Below are 14906 nucleotides of genomic sequence, written 5' to 3' on the forward strand. Positions count from 1 at the left end.
AATCCTCTGACTGTAACCGCTAATCCCATGTGAGTGAGGAAGTTGTGTGTATAGATCTATGCGGGTTAACACCCCACCCGTGGTTGCTAGCAACAACCCAACGTTTTTTGGGTGCCGAACTTGCCCACTTTTCCAACGAGGAAGTTGTGTGTAGAACTATGTGGGTTGACACCCCCACCCGTGGTTGCTAGCTACAACCCAACGTTTTTCGGGTGACAAACTTTCCCAATTTATTCTATTCCGATGTCGATGATGTGTGTGGAAATCGATTATCAAGGTGCAACACTTGTAGCACCATTCAGAGGAAGTGGTGTCGTATTAGCAGCGGTTACGGACTCATGGTAGCACAATTTTAGAAGCATTATACTTTGTCGATATACAAGTATGAATGTTAATTATAAGTTTCCCAAACACTTATACTCTAGGAACAAGGAAATTGTAGGTATATTACTTATTCATTAACTAAACAATTATACCTGGCATGCATACTCGTATAGAATTGAAATAAGATTTATACGTAGCGGTTATACTCGTATAGAATTGAAATAAGATTTATACGTAGAGGTTTTACTCGTATAGAATTGAAATAAGATTATATGTAGCGGTTTTACTCATATAGAATTGAAATAAGATTTATACATAGCAGTTATACTCGTATAGAATTGAAATATGATTTATACGTAGCGGTTTTACTCGTATAGAATTGAAATATGATTTATACGTAGTAACATTCTTTTGTATGGGATTACAAACTTGAGGACAGGTTATGGAGTTCATAAAACTATTTATGAAAAGGACTCTTCATTTTTCCTTAACCTATGAGTTTAATGACTCTTTTAAAGAAAAACTTTTCATTTTCCATAACTTGAGGACAAGTTATGGAACTCATCAAAGGTCATTTAAGATCATCAATTAAACTAACAAGCATGTCAAATAATTTCTATGATCTAACAAAAACTCATAAGCATGCATAATTCATATAACCAATATTCAAGAATCATATGAACTTAATATAAAACTTGAAACTTTGACAATTATCTTTAAATTGGACAAGAAAGAACATTACCCTCTTGGAAAACAGATTTCTATGTTCAAAGAACAGTTTAGGGTAGTGATCCTCATCCAATAGCAAGCAAAAACCCGAAATTATGCACACAGGTGCATCACCACGTCGTGGTAAAGACTGCCACGTCGTGGTGAGCAGTCAGATGCAAAAATGGTAGAATTTCAACTTTGGAAAAACATGTAGCATAAAGTATAATTAAAAACAAGCCTAGGATCTGATACCACTGATGGGTTTTGAGCATTCTAACACTCCTATGGTGTACATGCAACCCTATATACCTTGGATCTATGTTTTCTCTATTATACATGCAAATATCAATTCTCCAAGGTATCATCCTAACTAGCATATTATGGAGTATATACAATACAAAATATAGTTGAATGACATAACTTTTGTTGTAGCTTGATTCCTTGTACCTTTCAAGAGCTTATTGCCCCATGTGTTGCACCTCAAATGGTTCACACAACACTACCAACACTTGGAATAAATTGAGAGAATGATACTTCCACTCACAAATCGGCTAGCCCTCTTATCACTATCACTAGTGCCAATTTCATGAGCCTTGGGGTTTCTTATATAGTTTGGCAAACTAGGGTTACACCATGTAACTCATGACTTTCCACATTCCTCATGTTCCATGGGTTTTAACCTCCATGGAGTATCCATGGGTCTCCACATGAGTTTATCCCAACATGAAGAACTATGGATCATAAGCCCACTTTATAAGAATAAATGATTTACCAAATCAATCCCCATTTATCTAATCAGTCTCTTTTGATCACAAAATTAATTCCAAACTAATTCTTGATCAATACTAATTAAATAATATGATTTCATATTAATATATTAGAACTTATAATATATTAATAAACCATAAATATCCTCTTCTCACAAAAGTCTATCCAAATTGTCCCGATGCCATGCAACCCAAATGGACCATGATACTCTCGGGTCAAGTACATACCAATAATAGTTACTCCTGCAGAACAACACCCTCTCATGAAACATCCTCGTAATCACTGTCACAGACTCTATCCTCTGCTTGAGGGACAGGAACTCCTGGGCCAACAGTTCCCTCTCCACCGGGGGAACATACTCATCTCGGAACATCGTAGTAAACCTCTCCCAAGTCACGGCAGTGTGCTCTGCAGGAGTAAAATGAGTTGTCACAAACTTCCACCAATCCTTCGCTCCCAAGCGAAGCTGGTTCAGCGCGAACCGTACCCTCAAGTGCTCTGGACATGAACAAGTGTAGAAACACCCCTCGATATCAGATATCCATCCCATCGCAGCAATCGGATCCTGTGTCCCATCAAACTCTGTGGTCTTGATAGACCCAAACATCTCGGGAATCTCTGCTCGGATGGTTGCGGCCACCTCCTCATGAATCATCCTCCGAATCTCCTCATCACTAGTCCCATTGCCTCCAGAGCTGTGGCGTGTTCCCACCATGATGTCTCTGTAATACAACACAAAATAATCAGAGACTCGCTCGAGTATACTCACACTCGATCGCTCGACCCTACTTGTTCCTTAGCATCCTAAGGATTCTTACTTGGACTGCTCACTGACCCGGTGTCTCCAGTAGTACGGGCCCAATACTACCTTCCACACCGCATCTGTATTCACCCCAAGTCCTCCTCCTAGGATCCCAAATTTCAAGTACTTTATATCTTGCCGAACACAGACTACTCTCATAAGCTCATTTTAGCTACATACTCGTACTCAAAGCAAATCACCGATAGTAGTAACTCCTAGGCTAAGGCATCACAAATCAGGCCACTCTAGTCCTAACATATGAAGTACCTAGTCTACTCTCTAGCATGCATAATATATCTCATATTATCTCATAAATATCTCATATCACAAAAAGTAAGGGTATTTTGGGAAATCACCGTTCGGGCTCTGGCTAATTGTACACACTGCTCCATCTCGGTTTCTCTGAAAACTCTTTCTCTGTTAGAAAAATTCATTTTCTTTTGAAAAATTCTCAAATCCTCAGTTTGAGTCCAAATACACCCGAAGGTGCATCCGAATCCCTCAAACCAAGGCTCTGATACCAACTAGTAACAACGTAAAATTTTCAAACCAAAATTTTCATTTCAAACGTAAAAATCACATGTCATATTTCCCAAAAATCTCAAGTATCCACATTAATACAATTTATTTATCAAAAGTTGTTTATCACATAAGCCAGGATCCTCCAAAGTATATCTCCAAAACGAGTGTGTGTACAATCAAGTCGGGGCCTTCCCGCGATCATCGGAAGTACCTGAAACACATAACACATAACACGGTAAGCACGAAGCTTAGTGAGTTCCCCAAAATACCACATACAACACATTAGCCACTCGAGGCTATAACTCTATAAGACCCCCCGGTCAATGTGTCTCAGTGGCACCCTCCAGTCCCACAACTCTGATGGTCCTTCCGGTCCTAACTCTGTGGACCCTCTGGTCCTAACTCTGTGGACCCTCTGGTCCTAACTCTGTAAACTCTAAATAACACATAGCATAAATCACAGATACATAATGCAGTAATATCATAGTACTCAAATAAATATATAAGACCCTCTGGTCATGGATACATACCACTCTAGGTAAACTATAGTGAGAAGACTCACCTCGTAAGCTAGTAAGTAAAAGTCTTGTGCTCGGAATCCTCGATCTAGCCTCTGCCTATCACAAGGATAATATCTCTAATTAATTCTCTCCATATACTCAATTACACCAAACATTGCTCTCTCTTACACTCTGGCCTTAGAAATTGGTAAAATACCATTTACCCCTTCCTGACCTTCATCACTCATTTGACCAACCCTAAAGTCAACAGAAGTCAATTCAGTCAACTGTCCAAGTTGACCAGACTCGCCGAGTACACTCGTGCAACTCGTCGAGTCCCATCGATTCTCGACAATCTCATGAAGGTCCAGCCCGTCGAGTCGACCCCTAACTCGCCGAGCTCTCGCCTGATCCAGCTAATCGGGACAACCCTAATCTACTCGCTGAGTCGGTTCATCAACTCTGCAAGTCCATTTAGACTCAACTTGCATTCAGACGACTTTAAGGCAGGATACTTTCCCAAACTCCAGATCCATACTCTCAGGGCTCATTTATCATGTCAAGGCATAGACTTTACGTCCATGCATGACATTTTGGGCATGAAATGCCAAGAACATGATCTAAATAGGTTTTTCACTCATAAATTCCATCAAGGCTGAATAAAGCAGGAACCTTTAGATGCTAGGGACCTCCTAAGGTCCAGATCTGGAGTTCAAGCCTCCTCATGAACCCCAAATCCTCAAAGTCCCAAAATATAAAGAAAAGAAGCCCTAATCTTCAAAATGAGATATCTACTCAAACAAAAGAGAAAGGTTCGAACTTGATACCTCTAATAGAAGCTCTTGGATGTATAAACAGTAGATCTATGAGCCTCTTTACAATCCTTGCTTGGAATCTTCCTTTCCTCTACCGAAATGCACCCACAAATCTCAAGTAAGGCTCAAAACTCTCTCACAAGCTCAAGGGGGCGATTAGGGTTTCTTCTCAGTGAGGTGTGGCCGCAAATGAGGCTATAAGTGCCTTTAAATAGGTCCCAAACCAGGGCATCTAGGGTTTCCACTTACAGCGCCTACTCGGCGAGTCTACTCTCGGACTCGTCGAGTAGATCATTAAACTCACGTGGACACCCTGCTTCTACTCGACGAGTTATAGCACCAACTCGTCGAGTAGATCAATGATCCTCAAAAATAAATAATTAAAATAACATACTTGGGAATCCGGATGTTACAATTCTCCCCCACTAGAATCAGACTTCGCCCTCGAAGTCATGCTCTGCAAATAACTCTGAATGCTGCTCCTACATCTCTGACTCCGGCTCCCAAGTCAAATCTGACCCTCTCCGATGCTGCCACTGGACCTGAACCAGGGGTACTTGCTTGTTCCTCAGAACCTTCACCTTTCGATCTAAGATCGCAGTCGGCCTCTCAATATAATCCAGGCTTGCATCTATTTGAATGTCCTCCAGCGGTACAACTGCTTTCTCGTCGGATACACACTTCCTCAACTGTGACACGTGGAAGGTGTTATGGATCTGACTCAACTCTGCAGGTAGCTCCAAACGGTACGCTACCCTACCTACTCTGGCGGTCACCCTAAAAGGACCGATGTATCGGCGCCCAAGCTTGCCCTGTTTCCTGAATCGGATCACCCCATTCCAAGGGGATACCTTCAGAAGGAAAAAATCTCCAACCTGAAACTCGAGCTCGGATTGTCGCCTGTCTGCGTAACTCTTCTGGTGACACTGGGCCGTTAGTAACCTCTGCCTGACCTACTGAATCTGCTCGGTCGTCTTGAGCACTATCTCAGTGCTACCTATCACTCGCTGTCCCACCTCTCCACAACAGATAGGAGTCCGACACCTTCTCCCATAAAGGAGCTCGAATGGAGGCATACCAATACTGGAATGGTGACTGGTGTTGTAAGAAAACTCAGCCAAGGGTAAGTAAGTGTCCCATCTTCCTCCGAAATCCATAACACATGCACGCAGCATGTCCTCTAGCGTCTGAATCGTTCACTCGCTCTGCCCGTCTGTCTATGGATGGTACGCGGTACTGAAGTGTAACCGGGTACCCAACTCCTCATGAAACTTCTTCCAGAATCTGGAAGTAAAACGCATGTCTCGATCTGACACTATCGAGGTCGGCACTCCATGCCGAGCTACCACCTCCCTCACATAAATCTCATCCAATCTCTCCGCAGAAGAGCTCTCACTAATAGCAAGGAAGTGAGCACTCTTCGTCAGTCGATCCACAATCACCCAAATCGCGTCAACTCCACGTATAGTCTTCGGTAACTTGGTGATAAAGTCCATCGAGATCTGCTCCCACTTCCACTGGGGAATCTCTAAAGGCTGCAATGGGCCATGTGGTCGTTGGTGCTCTGCCTTGACCCGACGGCAGGTCAATCACCTCTCAACTATCCAAGCAACATCCCTCTTCATACAGGGCCACCAATAGTCTCTCTTCAGGTCTAAATACATCTTAGTGGCCCCATGATGGATCGATAACCCGATTTATACGCCTCCTCCATCAGTATACACCAAGCTCCGCCCGTATAGGGCACCCAAATCTGCCTTCGGAAAGTCATAAGTCCTCGCCTATCCGTCACAAACTCGGACACCTGTCTAATCACCCACTCCCTCTTGCGGTTCTCTGGTTTCGCAGCCTCTGCTTGGGCCTCTCGGATGGTATCTGAGACTGGATTCATCACTTTCATCCTCATGCACACATCTCGGATCAGAGCACTCTCTGCCTTGCGGCTTAGGGTGCCGGCCACCACATTAGCCTTGCCCGGATGATACAGGAACTCGCAGTCATAGTATTTCACCACATCCAACCATCTCCTCTGTCTCATATTTAGGTTGGGCTGATCCATGAGATACTTCAGGATCTTGTGGTCCGTGTATATGATACATCGAACCCCATACAAGTAGTGGCGCCAGATTTTGAGGGCGAACACCACCGCCCCCAGCTCTAGATCGTGGGTGGAATATCTCGTCTCATGAGGCTTCAACTGCCTCGATACGTATGCTATCACGTGTCCTCTCTGCATTAGCACCACACCCATCCCGGATATAGATGCATCACAATAAACCACAAAGTCCTCCATTCCCTCGGGAAGAGCTAACACCGGGACTTCGCACAACCTCTGGCGAAGAGTCTTAAATAAGGTCTGCTGCTCGGGACCCCAAGTAAAAGTAACGCCCTTCCGAGTCAACCTGGTGAGGGGAACGACAATCTTAGAGAAATATCTGATGAACCTCGGGTAGTAGCCGACCAATCCCAGGAAGCTCCTGATCTCGATGGGGGATCTCGGCACCTCCCATCTCATAACTGCCTCAATCTTGGCCGGATCGACCAAAATCCCATTCTGATTAACGAGGTGTCCTAGGAACCGGACATCTCGTAACCAGAAATCACACTTGGAGAATTTGGCATATAGCCTCTCCGATCTCAAAACTCCCAAAACCTCTCTAAGATGCTCCTCATGCTGTTCCCTAGACCTCGAGTACACAACGATATCGTCAATGAACACGATCACCGATCGATTCAACATGGGTCTGTACACCCGGTTCATGAGGTCCATGAACGATGCCGGTGCGTTGGTGAGCCTGAAAGGCATCACCACAAACTCGTAATGCCCATAACGAGTCCTAAAAGCTGTCTTCTGAATATCCTCATCGCGTACTCTCATCTGGGGATACCCTGATCTCAAATAAATCTTGGAAAACCAAGATGCACCCTGCAACTGATCGAACAGATCGTCGATCCTCGGAAGTGGATAACGGTTCTTGACCGTCAGCTTGTTCAACTCCCGGTAATCAATGCACATCCGGTGTGAACCATCCTTTTTCTTGACAAAAAGGATCAGCGCTCCCCAAGGCGAGCTACTCGGTCGAATAAAACCCTTCCCCAACAGCTCCTGAAGCTGCGAGGATAACTCCTACATCTCGAGCGGCGCAAGGCGATAAGGTGCCTTGGCAATAGGCGCCGCTCCCAGAACCAAATCAATCCGGAACTCCACCTGCCTCTCGGGAGGCACACCCGGTAACTCCTCGGGAAAAACATCAGGAAACTCACTCACTATCGGAACCTCAGCGATAGAACTCGGTCTCTCAGCAGTAACCCGCGTATCCATCACATACGCCAGAAAACCCATGCAACCTTGCTGTAAACTCTGTCTCGCTCGGGCAGCAGAGCAGAAAGCTGATCCAGATCGGGTACCCTCGCCATATACTGTAAGCACTCCCCCACTAGGGTCTCGTATGGTCACCAACTGACGCTCACAGTCGATTACCGCTCCGTACCGGCTCAACCAGACCATGCGCACAATGACACAGACATCACCCATCGCGATCGGTACTAGATCTATCGGAAACTCAACACCAAAAATCTCGAGTAGACATCCGCAGATCACACCAGTGGAAAACACCGCACGCTCATCGGCTACAGAAACTCTCAGAGGTCGACTCAACGACTCACGCCTGATACTGATATGGTGACTAAACGTTAATGATACGAACGATCGACTCGCACTCAAGTCAAATAACACTAAGGCATGTACAGAACTCACAAGAAAAGTACCTACGCATATCACCATGTAAGCACAAATAACATAGAATAAAATAACAAAAGAATACATACCGGCCACGACATCAGGTGTTGCGCGGACCTCCTCCGCTGTCAGCTGAAAGGCTCTGCCGCGAGCCTTCGGTGCCTCGGCCTTAGCTGGCCGACTCTCTGTAGCTCGAATAGCAGCGAGTGCAGCTCCCTTCCGATGGCCAGTCTGGTTGCAGTGAAAGCAAACTGCAAATCCCTTGGGGCAATCCTTCGCCATGTGCCCCTCCTTGCCAGACTTGTAGCAAGACCCCGCTCGACATATCCCCTCATGACCCTTGCCGCACTTCCCACAAGTGCGGCCCTTCTGGCCTCCTGATCTCGAATCTGCGGGCTTAGCCCGCTTGGCTGCCAGCTGAGACAGTGTCGGCCGCCGGTCTCTCCCTTGAGACTCCGCCTCCTCCCTGGCCTGAGTCTCCAGCTCAATCTCCATCTTTCGGGCATTTACCTGACGCTCAGTAAATGACCGATAAGACGAGTTCGCCACGAACTCACGAATATCCCTCCTCGGAATGCTCAAATACCGACTCATACGTGCCTGCTTGGTAGACACGTGCTCAGGGCAGAACAACACCCTCTCATGAAACATCCTCGTAATCACTGTCACAGACTCTGTCCTCTGCTTGAGGGACAGGAACTCCTGGGCCAACAGTTCCCTCTCCACCGGGGGAACATACTCATCTCGGAACATCGTAGTAAACCTCTCCCAAGTCACGGCAGTGTGCTTTGCAGGAGTAAAATGAGTTGTCACAAACTTCCACCAATCCTTCGCTCCCAAGCGAAGCTGGTTCAGCGCGAACCGTACCCTCAAGTGCTCTGGACATGAACAAGTGTAGAAACACCCCTCGATATCAGAAATCCATCCCATCGCAGCAATCGGATCCTGTGTCCCATCAAACTCTGGTGGCTTCGTGTTGCTGAACTCCCGGAACAACAACGAGTCACCTCCCTGTGGCCTAGCAGCAGCGACAGCTGCAGTGGCGGCAGCAGCAGCAACCTGAGTGACAGCAGCGTATCGCTTATCAAATGTCTCAATCAGGGTGGTCTTGATAGACCCAAACATCTCGGGAATCTCTGCTCGGATGGTTGCGGCCACCTCCTCATGAATCATCCTCTGAATCTCCTCATCACTAGTCCCACTGCCTCCAGAGCTGTGGCGTGTTCCCACCATGATGTCTCTGTAATACAACACAAAATAATCAGAGACTCGCTCGAGTATACTCACACTCGATCGCTCGACCCTACTTGTTCCTTAGCATCCTAAGGATTCTTACTTGGACTGCTCACTGACCCGGTGTCTCCAGTAGTACGGGCCCAATACTACCTTCCACACCGCATCTGTATTCACCCCAAGTCCTCCTCCTAGGATCCCAAATTGCAAGTACTTTATATCTTGCCGAACACAGACTACTCTCATAAGCTCATGTTAGCTACATACTCGTACTCAAAGCAAATCACCGATAGTAGTAACTCCTAGGCTAAGGCATCACAAATCAGGCCACTCTAGTCCTAACATATGAAGTACCTAGTCTACTCTCTAGCATGCATAATATATCTCATATTATCTCATAAATATCTCATATCACAAAAAGTAAGGGTATTTTGGGAAATCACCGTTCGGGCTCTGGCTGATTGTACACACTGCTCCATCTCGGTTTCTCTGAAAATTCTTTCTCTGTTAGAAAAATTCATTTCTTTTGAAAAATTTCTCAAATCCTCAGTTTGAGTCCAAATACACCCGAAGGTGCATCCGAATCCCTCAAACCAAGGCTCTGATACCAACTAGTAACAACGTAAAATTTTCAAACCAAAATTTTCATTTCAAACATAAAAATCACATGTCATATTTCCCAAAAATCTCAATTATCCACATTAATACAATTTATTTATCAAAAGTTGTTTATCACATAAACCAGGATCCTCCAAAGTATATCTCCAAAGCGAGTGTGTGTACAATCAAGTCGGGGCCTTCCCGCGATCATCAAAAGTACCTGAAACACATAACACATAACACGGTAAGCACAAAGCTTAGTGAATTCCCCAAAATACCACATACAACACATTAGCCACTCAAGGCTATAACTCTGTAAGACCCCCCGGTCAATGTGTCTCAGTGGGACCCTCCAGTCCCACAACTCTGATGGACCTTCTGGTCCTAACTCTATGGACCCTCTGATCCTAACTCTGTGGACCCTCCGGTCCTAACTCTGTAAACTCTGAATAACACATAGCATAAATCACACATACATAATGCAGAAATATCACAGTACCCAAATAAACATATAAGACCCTCTGGTCACAGATACATACCACTCTAGGTAAAGTATAGTGAGAAGACTCACCTCGTAAGCTAGTAAGTAAAAGTCTCGTGCTCGGAATCCTCGATCTAGCCTCTGCCTATCACAAGGATAATATCTCTAATTAATTCTCTCCATATACTCAATTACACCAAACGTTGCTCTATCTTAAACTCTAGCCTTAGAAATGGGTAAAAGACCATTTTACCCCTTCTTGACCTTCATCACTCATTTGACCAACCCTAAAGTCAACAGAAGTCAATTCCAGTTAACAGTCCAAGTTGACTAGACTCACCGTGTGCACTCGTGCGACTCGTCATGTGCCATCGATTCTTGACAATCTCATGAAGGTCCAGCCCGTCGAGTCAACCCCTAACTCGCCGAGCTCTCGCCTGATCCAGCTAATCGGGACAACCTTAATCTACTCGTCGAGTCGGTTCATCAACTCGGCGAGTCCATTCAGACTCAACTTGCATTCAGACGACTTTAAGGCAGGATACTTTCCCAAACTCCAAATCCATACTCTCAAGGCTCATTTATCACGTAAAGTCATAGACTTTACGTCCATGCATGGAATTTTGGGCATGAAATGCCAAGAACATGATCTAAATGGGTTTTTCACTCATAAATTCCATCAAGGCTGAATAAAGCAGGAACCTTTAGATTCTAGGGACCTCCTAACGTCCAGATCTGGAGTTCAAGCCTCCTCATGAACCCCAAATCCTCAAAGACCCAAAATATAAAGAAAATAAGCCCTAATCTTCAAAATGAGAGATCTACTCAAACAAAAGAGAAAGGTTCGAACTTGATACCTCTAATAGAAGCTCTTGGACGTATAAGCAGTAGATCTATCAGCCTCTTTACAATCCTTGCTTGGAATCTTCCTTTCCTCTACCAAAATGCACCCACAAATCTCAAGTAAGGCTCAAAACTCTCTCACAAGCTCAAGGGGGCGATTAAGGTTTCTTCTCAGTGATGTGTGGCCACAAATGAGGCTATAAGTGTCTTTAAATAGGTCCCAAACCCGGGGATTTTGGGTTTCCACTTACAGCGCCTACTCGGCGAGTCTACTCTCGGACTCGTCGAGTAGATCATTAAACTCACGTGGCCACCCCGCTTCTACTCGACGAGTTATAACACCAACTCGTCGAGTAGATCAATGATCCTCAAAAATAAATAATTAAAATAACATACCTGGGAATCCGGATGTTACAAGGTTCCTTGACCCTTCTACACCATTTCATAACCTTTACATGAAATTAGCAAGCAAGCAGACTGATTACCTCAATTTAGATGCAGGGATGATGATTTGATGCAACCTCCTTCGGAATTCTCCTTTGATTTGATGTGGCTTAGCTCCAGAACTGTTAAGGGTTTGTACCCTTTGTTCTCTGGAAGTGTATATGTGAAAAGTGGGATAAAAATCGCGACTTGTCCCTTAAAAACCTGATTTTTTTTATATTTGTCATGTCGCCATGTCGTGGTGTCCGTTTTATGCATCGTGGTTTCACAACATTTTATATCAACTTTGGAAAACCATAACTACTTCATTCGAACCCGTATTTCAACATTTTTTATATCCACTCGTTCGTATTCGAGTCAACTAAAACTTTTTTTTTCATGTTTCTTCTGCTAAAAGGGATTGTATTTTTATTGATACTCCCATATACCAAAATGTATATTTTGTCAATTCCTTAAAACTACACATAAACTTATACTTTACATTCGTTTTTCGTATGTTTTAGTAAAATACACGACTTAACCCTTTATTCAACCAATAAAGATATTACACCTTTCTTAATACATAAGTATAAGAAACTGGTGTTATATTAATCGATGCTTTTTTTATATAGCTTTTACAATTACAAACAAAACTTTGAAGTCAAGTGGTTGTTGAAGTACTGATAATTGGGTTTGTCAAGGTGATAGTCTATACCTCTCACTGAAGCTCATCCCTTGAAGAATTTGTCACCGTCCTTGGCTCTCCCTTAAACCCACTGTTGAAAAAAGCGCCTGTTGTCCATGCCTTCATCAATGATGTCCTTGAGCCTTTATTTCTGTAGGTAAACCCAACCACGAAAATAAGCAAGAGGAGTTCAAAATGAAGAGTAAAAGAAGGGGAAACGGTGTCATTAAGTATGGAAAAAATATAATAAAATGTTAATATAAAATAAATAAGAAGTAAAAATATTATTTTATAAAAATTAATTGGTTTAAATTAACAATATTAATCCCAAAAGTCAAAAATACGAAAAACATTTACCACATAAAAAGATTTATAGTAAAATAACCATTTTTATAACAAAACTAAAGAAATGATATTGATCAAGTTCCTACACAACAAAAACTGTAGCCTTTAGCGGCGACATAAGTCGTCGCAACTGATGACCTTTTGTCGTCGCTAATACCTTTAGCGACGACATGTCGTCTCTAAATGGTCGTCGCAATTACCTCATAGCTAATACTCGTTTGTCGTCGCAAATGTTGTGGTCTCTAATAAGTGTCGTCTCTAATACTCCTGTGCCGTCGCTATGGACGTCGTCTCTATTGAGATTCTAGCCACCGCCGGAGTTCTTCCGGCAATCCTTCACCGGAGTTATGTGTCGTCGCAATTAGTGCATGTCGTCCCTAAAAGTGTCGCTGGTAATTTTTTTATTTTTTTTATTTTTTGAAAAAAACATATTTTTTATAATATTAGTTTATGTATATTATAAAATGTAGATTTGATAAAAATACATAAATATATACATACCACATTACATAAAACATCAAACATAACATCATTTGTTACATATCTAATAAATCCCAAATAAATATCTAATATATAATCCATAAACTATCTAATAAATCCAAAATAACATCATCCATAACATAAAACAAGAAATACTATGTGTCTTCGTCTTCATCTTTCCCATCATTGTTTTCCTCGTTGTTGTTGACTTGGTTTTTAAAGGAGCGGATAATGTCTCCAATGGCCGACACAAATGTCGGGTTTTGAAGAAAAGCATTCACATCAACATCCTACAATTAAGTCACAAACACATTAAGTCATTAACAATTCAACAAACTATCAAACCATCAAAGCACCAAATGAATTAAGTCGTTAACAATTTACCAAACTATTAAACGGCCAAATCAATTAAGTCTTTAACAATTTAACAAACTACCGAGCTACCAAAAATTACTACAAATACATCAAGTTCTTAACAATATAACAAAGCTACCAAATTCTTTAAGAATTTAACAAGTACCTATGTTGGTTGCATTATTATCTCTTAGATATATAGAAAATTATAAAAAATCAAGATACACATACATATACATTTTTCCATATTTTTAGTTTTAATATCAACTTATTTTTATTTTTTATTTTTCCAATATACATACACATACATATACATATTTCCAATTATAACATCATATACATACAATATACACACATACATTTCACATACAAATACACATACATATACATTTTTACATACATATACATACATTTTTACATACATATCCACACATATACATACATATTTATATAAATATACACATATACATATACATTTCATATACAAATACATACATTCCATAAACATACATATTTTTCACATAAATTTTTTTATATATCTACACCTGTATACATAGATTTTTCACATATACATACATTTCTTATATAATTACTCTTATACACACATTTTTTCATGCATACACATACATTTCATATAAAAATACACATATACATATACATTTCACATACAAATACATTTATACACACATTTTTTTCATACATACATATACATTTCATATACAAATACAAATACACATACACAACATTTCATATACCACATTAAAAACAGAAAAAGAAAATAAAATAAACCTGGAAAATCGTTGTGGTGTGGTTATATTTCTCGTTGTCGCCGGAGAAAAAGTGATGTCGCCGGAGATGAGGTGGTTTCACCGGAAAAGAAGCTGTCAAACCACCAAAATACCAAATTACCATACAAGTTTGTTACAGAAAACAAATTGAAAGAGAAACGAGGAAAATGAGCACATACCTTCGCTGCAGATGCCGGAGAAAAGCAAGTTTTCTCGCCGGAAAACTTATCACAACCGGAAAAACGGGCTAATCTAGTGGGGGAGAGGAGGAATGAAGTGGAAAGGAGAAAGGAGAGGTTTTGTGGTGGTGGTTGCTTGAAAAATTGAATGGAGGAGGTGTTGTTGTGGTAAATCGCCGAAAAATCGCCGAGAGTAGGATTAGGAATGAAATGGGGCTGTCACCTGTTCTGAGACACGATGCTGGAGTAAAAGGGATGATCCCTTTAGCGGCGACGATATTTACGGCGACGGGTTAGGAATTGGGGCGACATGT

General features: G+C 42.3%; 1 long non-coding RNA gene across 1 annotated transcript; it reads right to left on the reverse strand.

Moving 5' to 3' along the window:
- Window positions 1-13411: 13411 nt before the first annotated feature.
- Window positions 13412-14672, reverse strand: LOC145119347 (uncharacterized). The gene is made up of 3 exons (XR_013713811.1): window positions 14593-14672; window positions 14415-14506; window positions 13412-13561 (listed from the first exon to the last, which is right to left on the reverse strand). It is a non-coding gene; the product is annotated as an uncharacterized LOC145119347 (long non-coding RNA).
- Window positions 14673-14906: the final 234 nt, after the last annotated feature.

This window comes from Lactuca virosa, chromosome 6 (genome assembly GCF_052849685.1).
Source record: "Lactuca virosa cultivar CGN04683 chromosome 6, Lactuca_virosa_CGN04683_v6, whole genome shotgun sequence".
Lineage (NCBI taxonomy): Eukaryota > Viridiplantae > Streptophyta > Magnoliopsida > Asterales > Asteraceae > Lactuca > Lactuca virosa.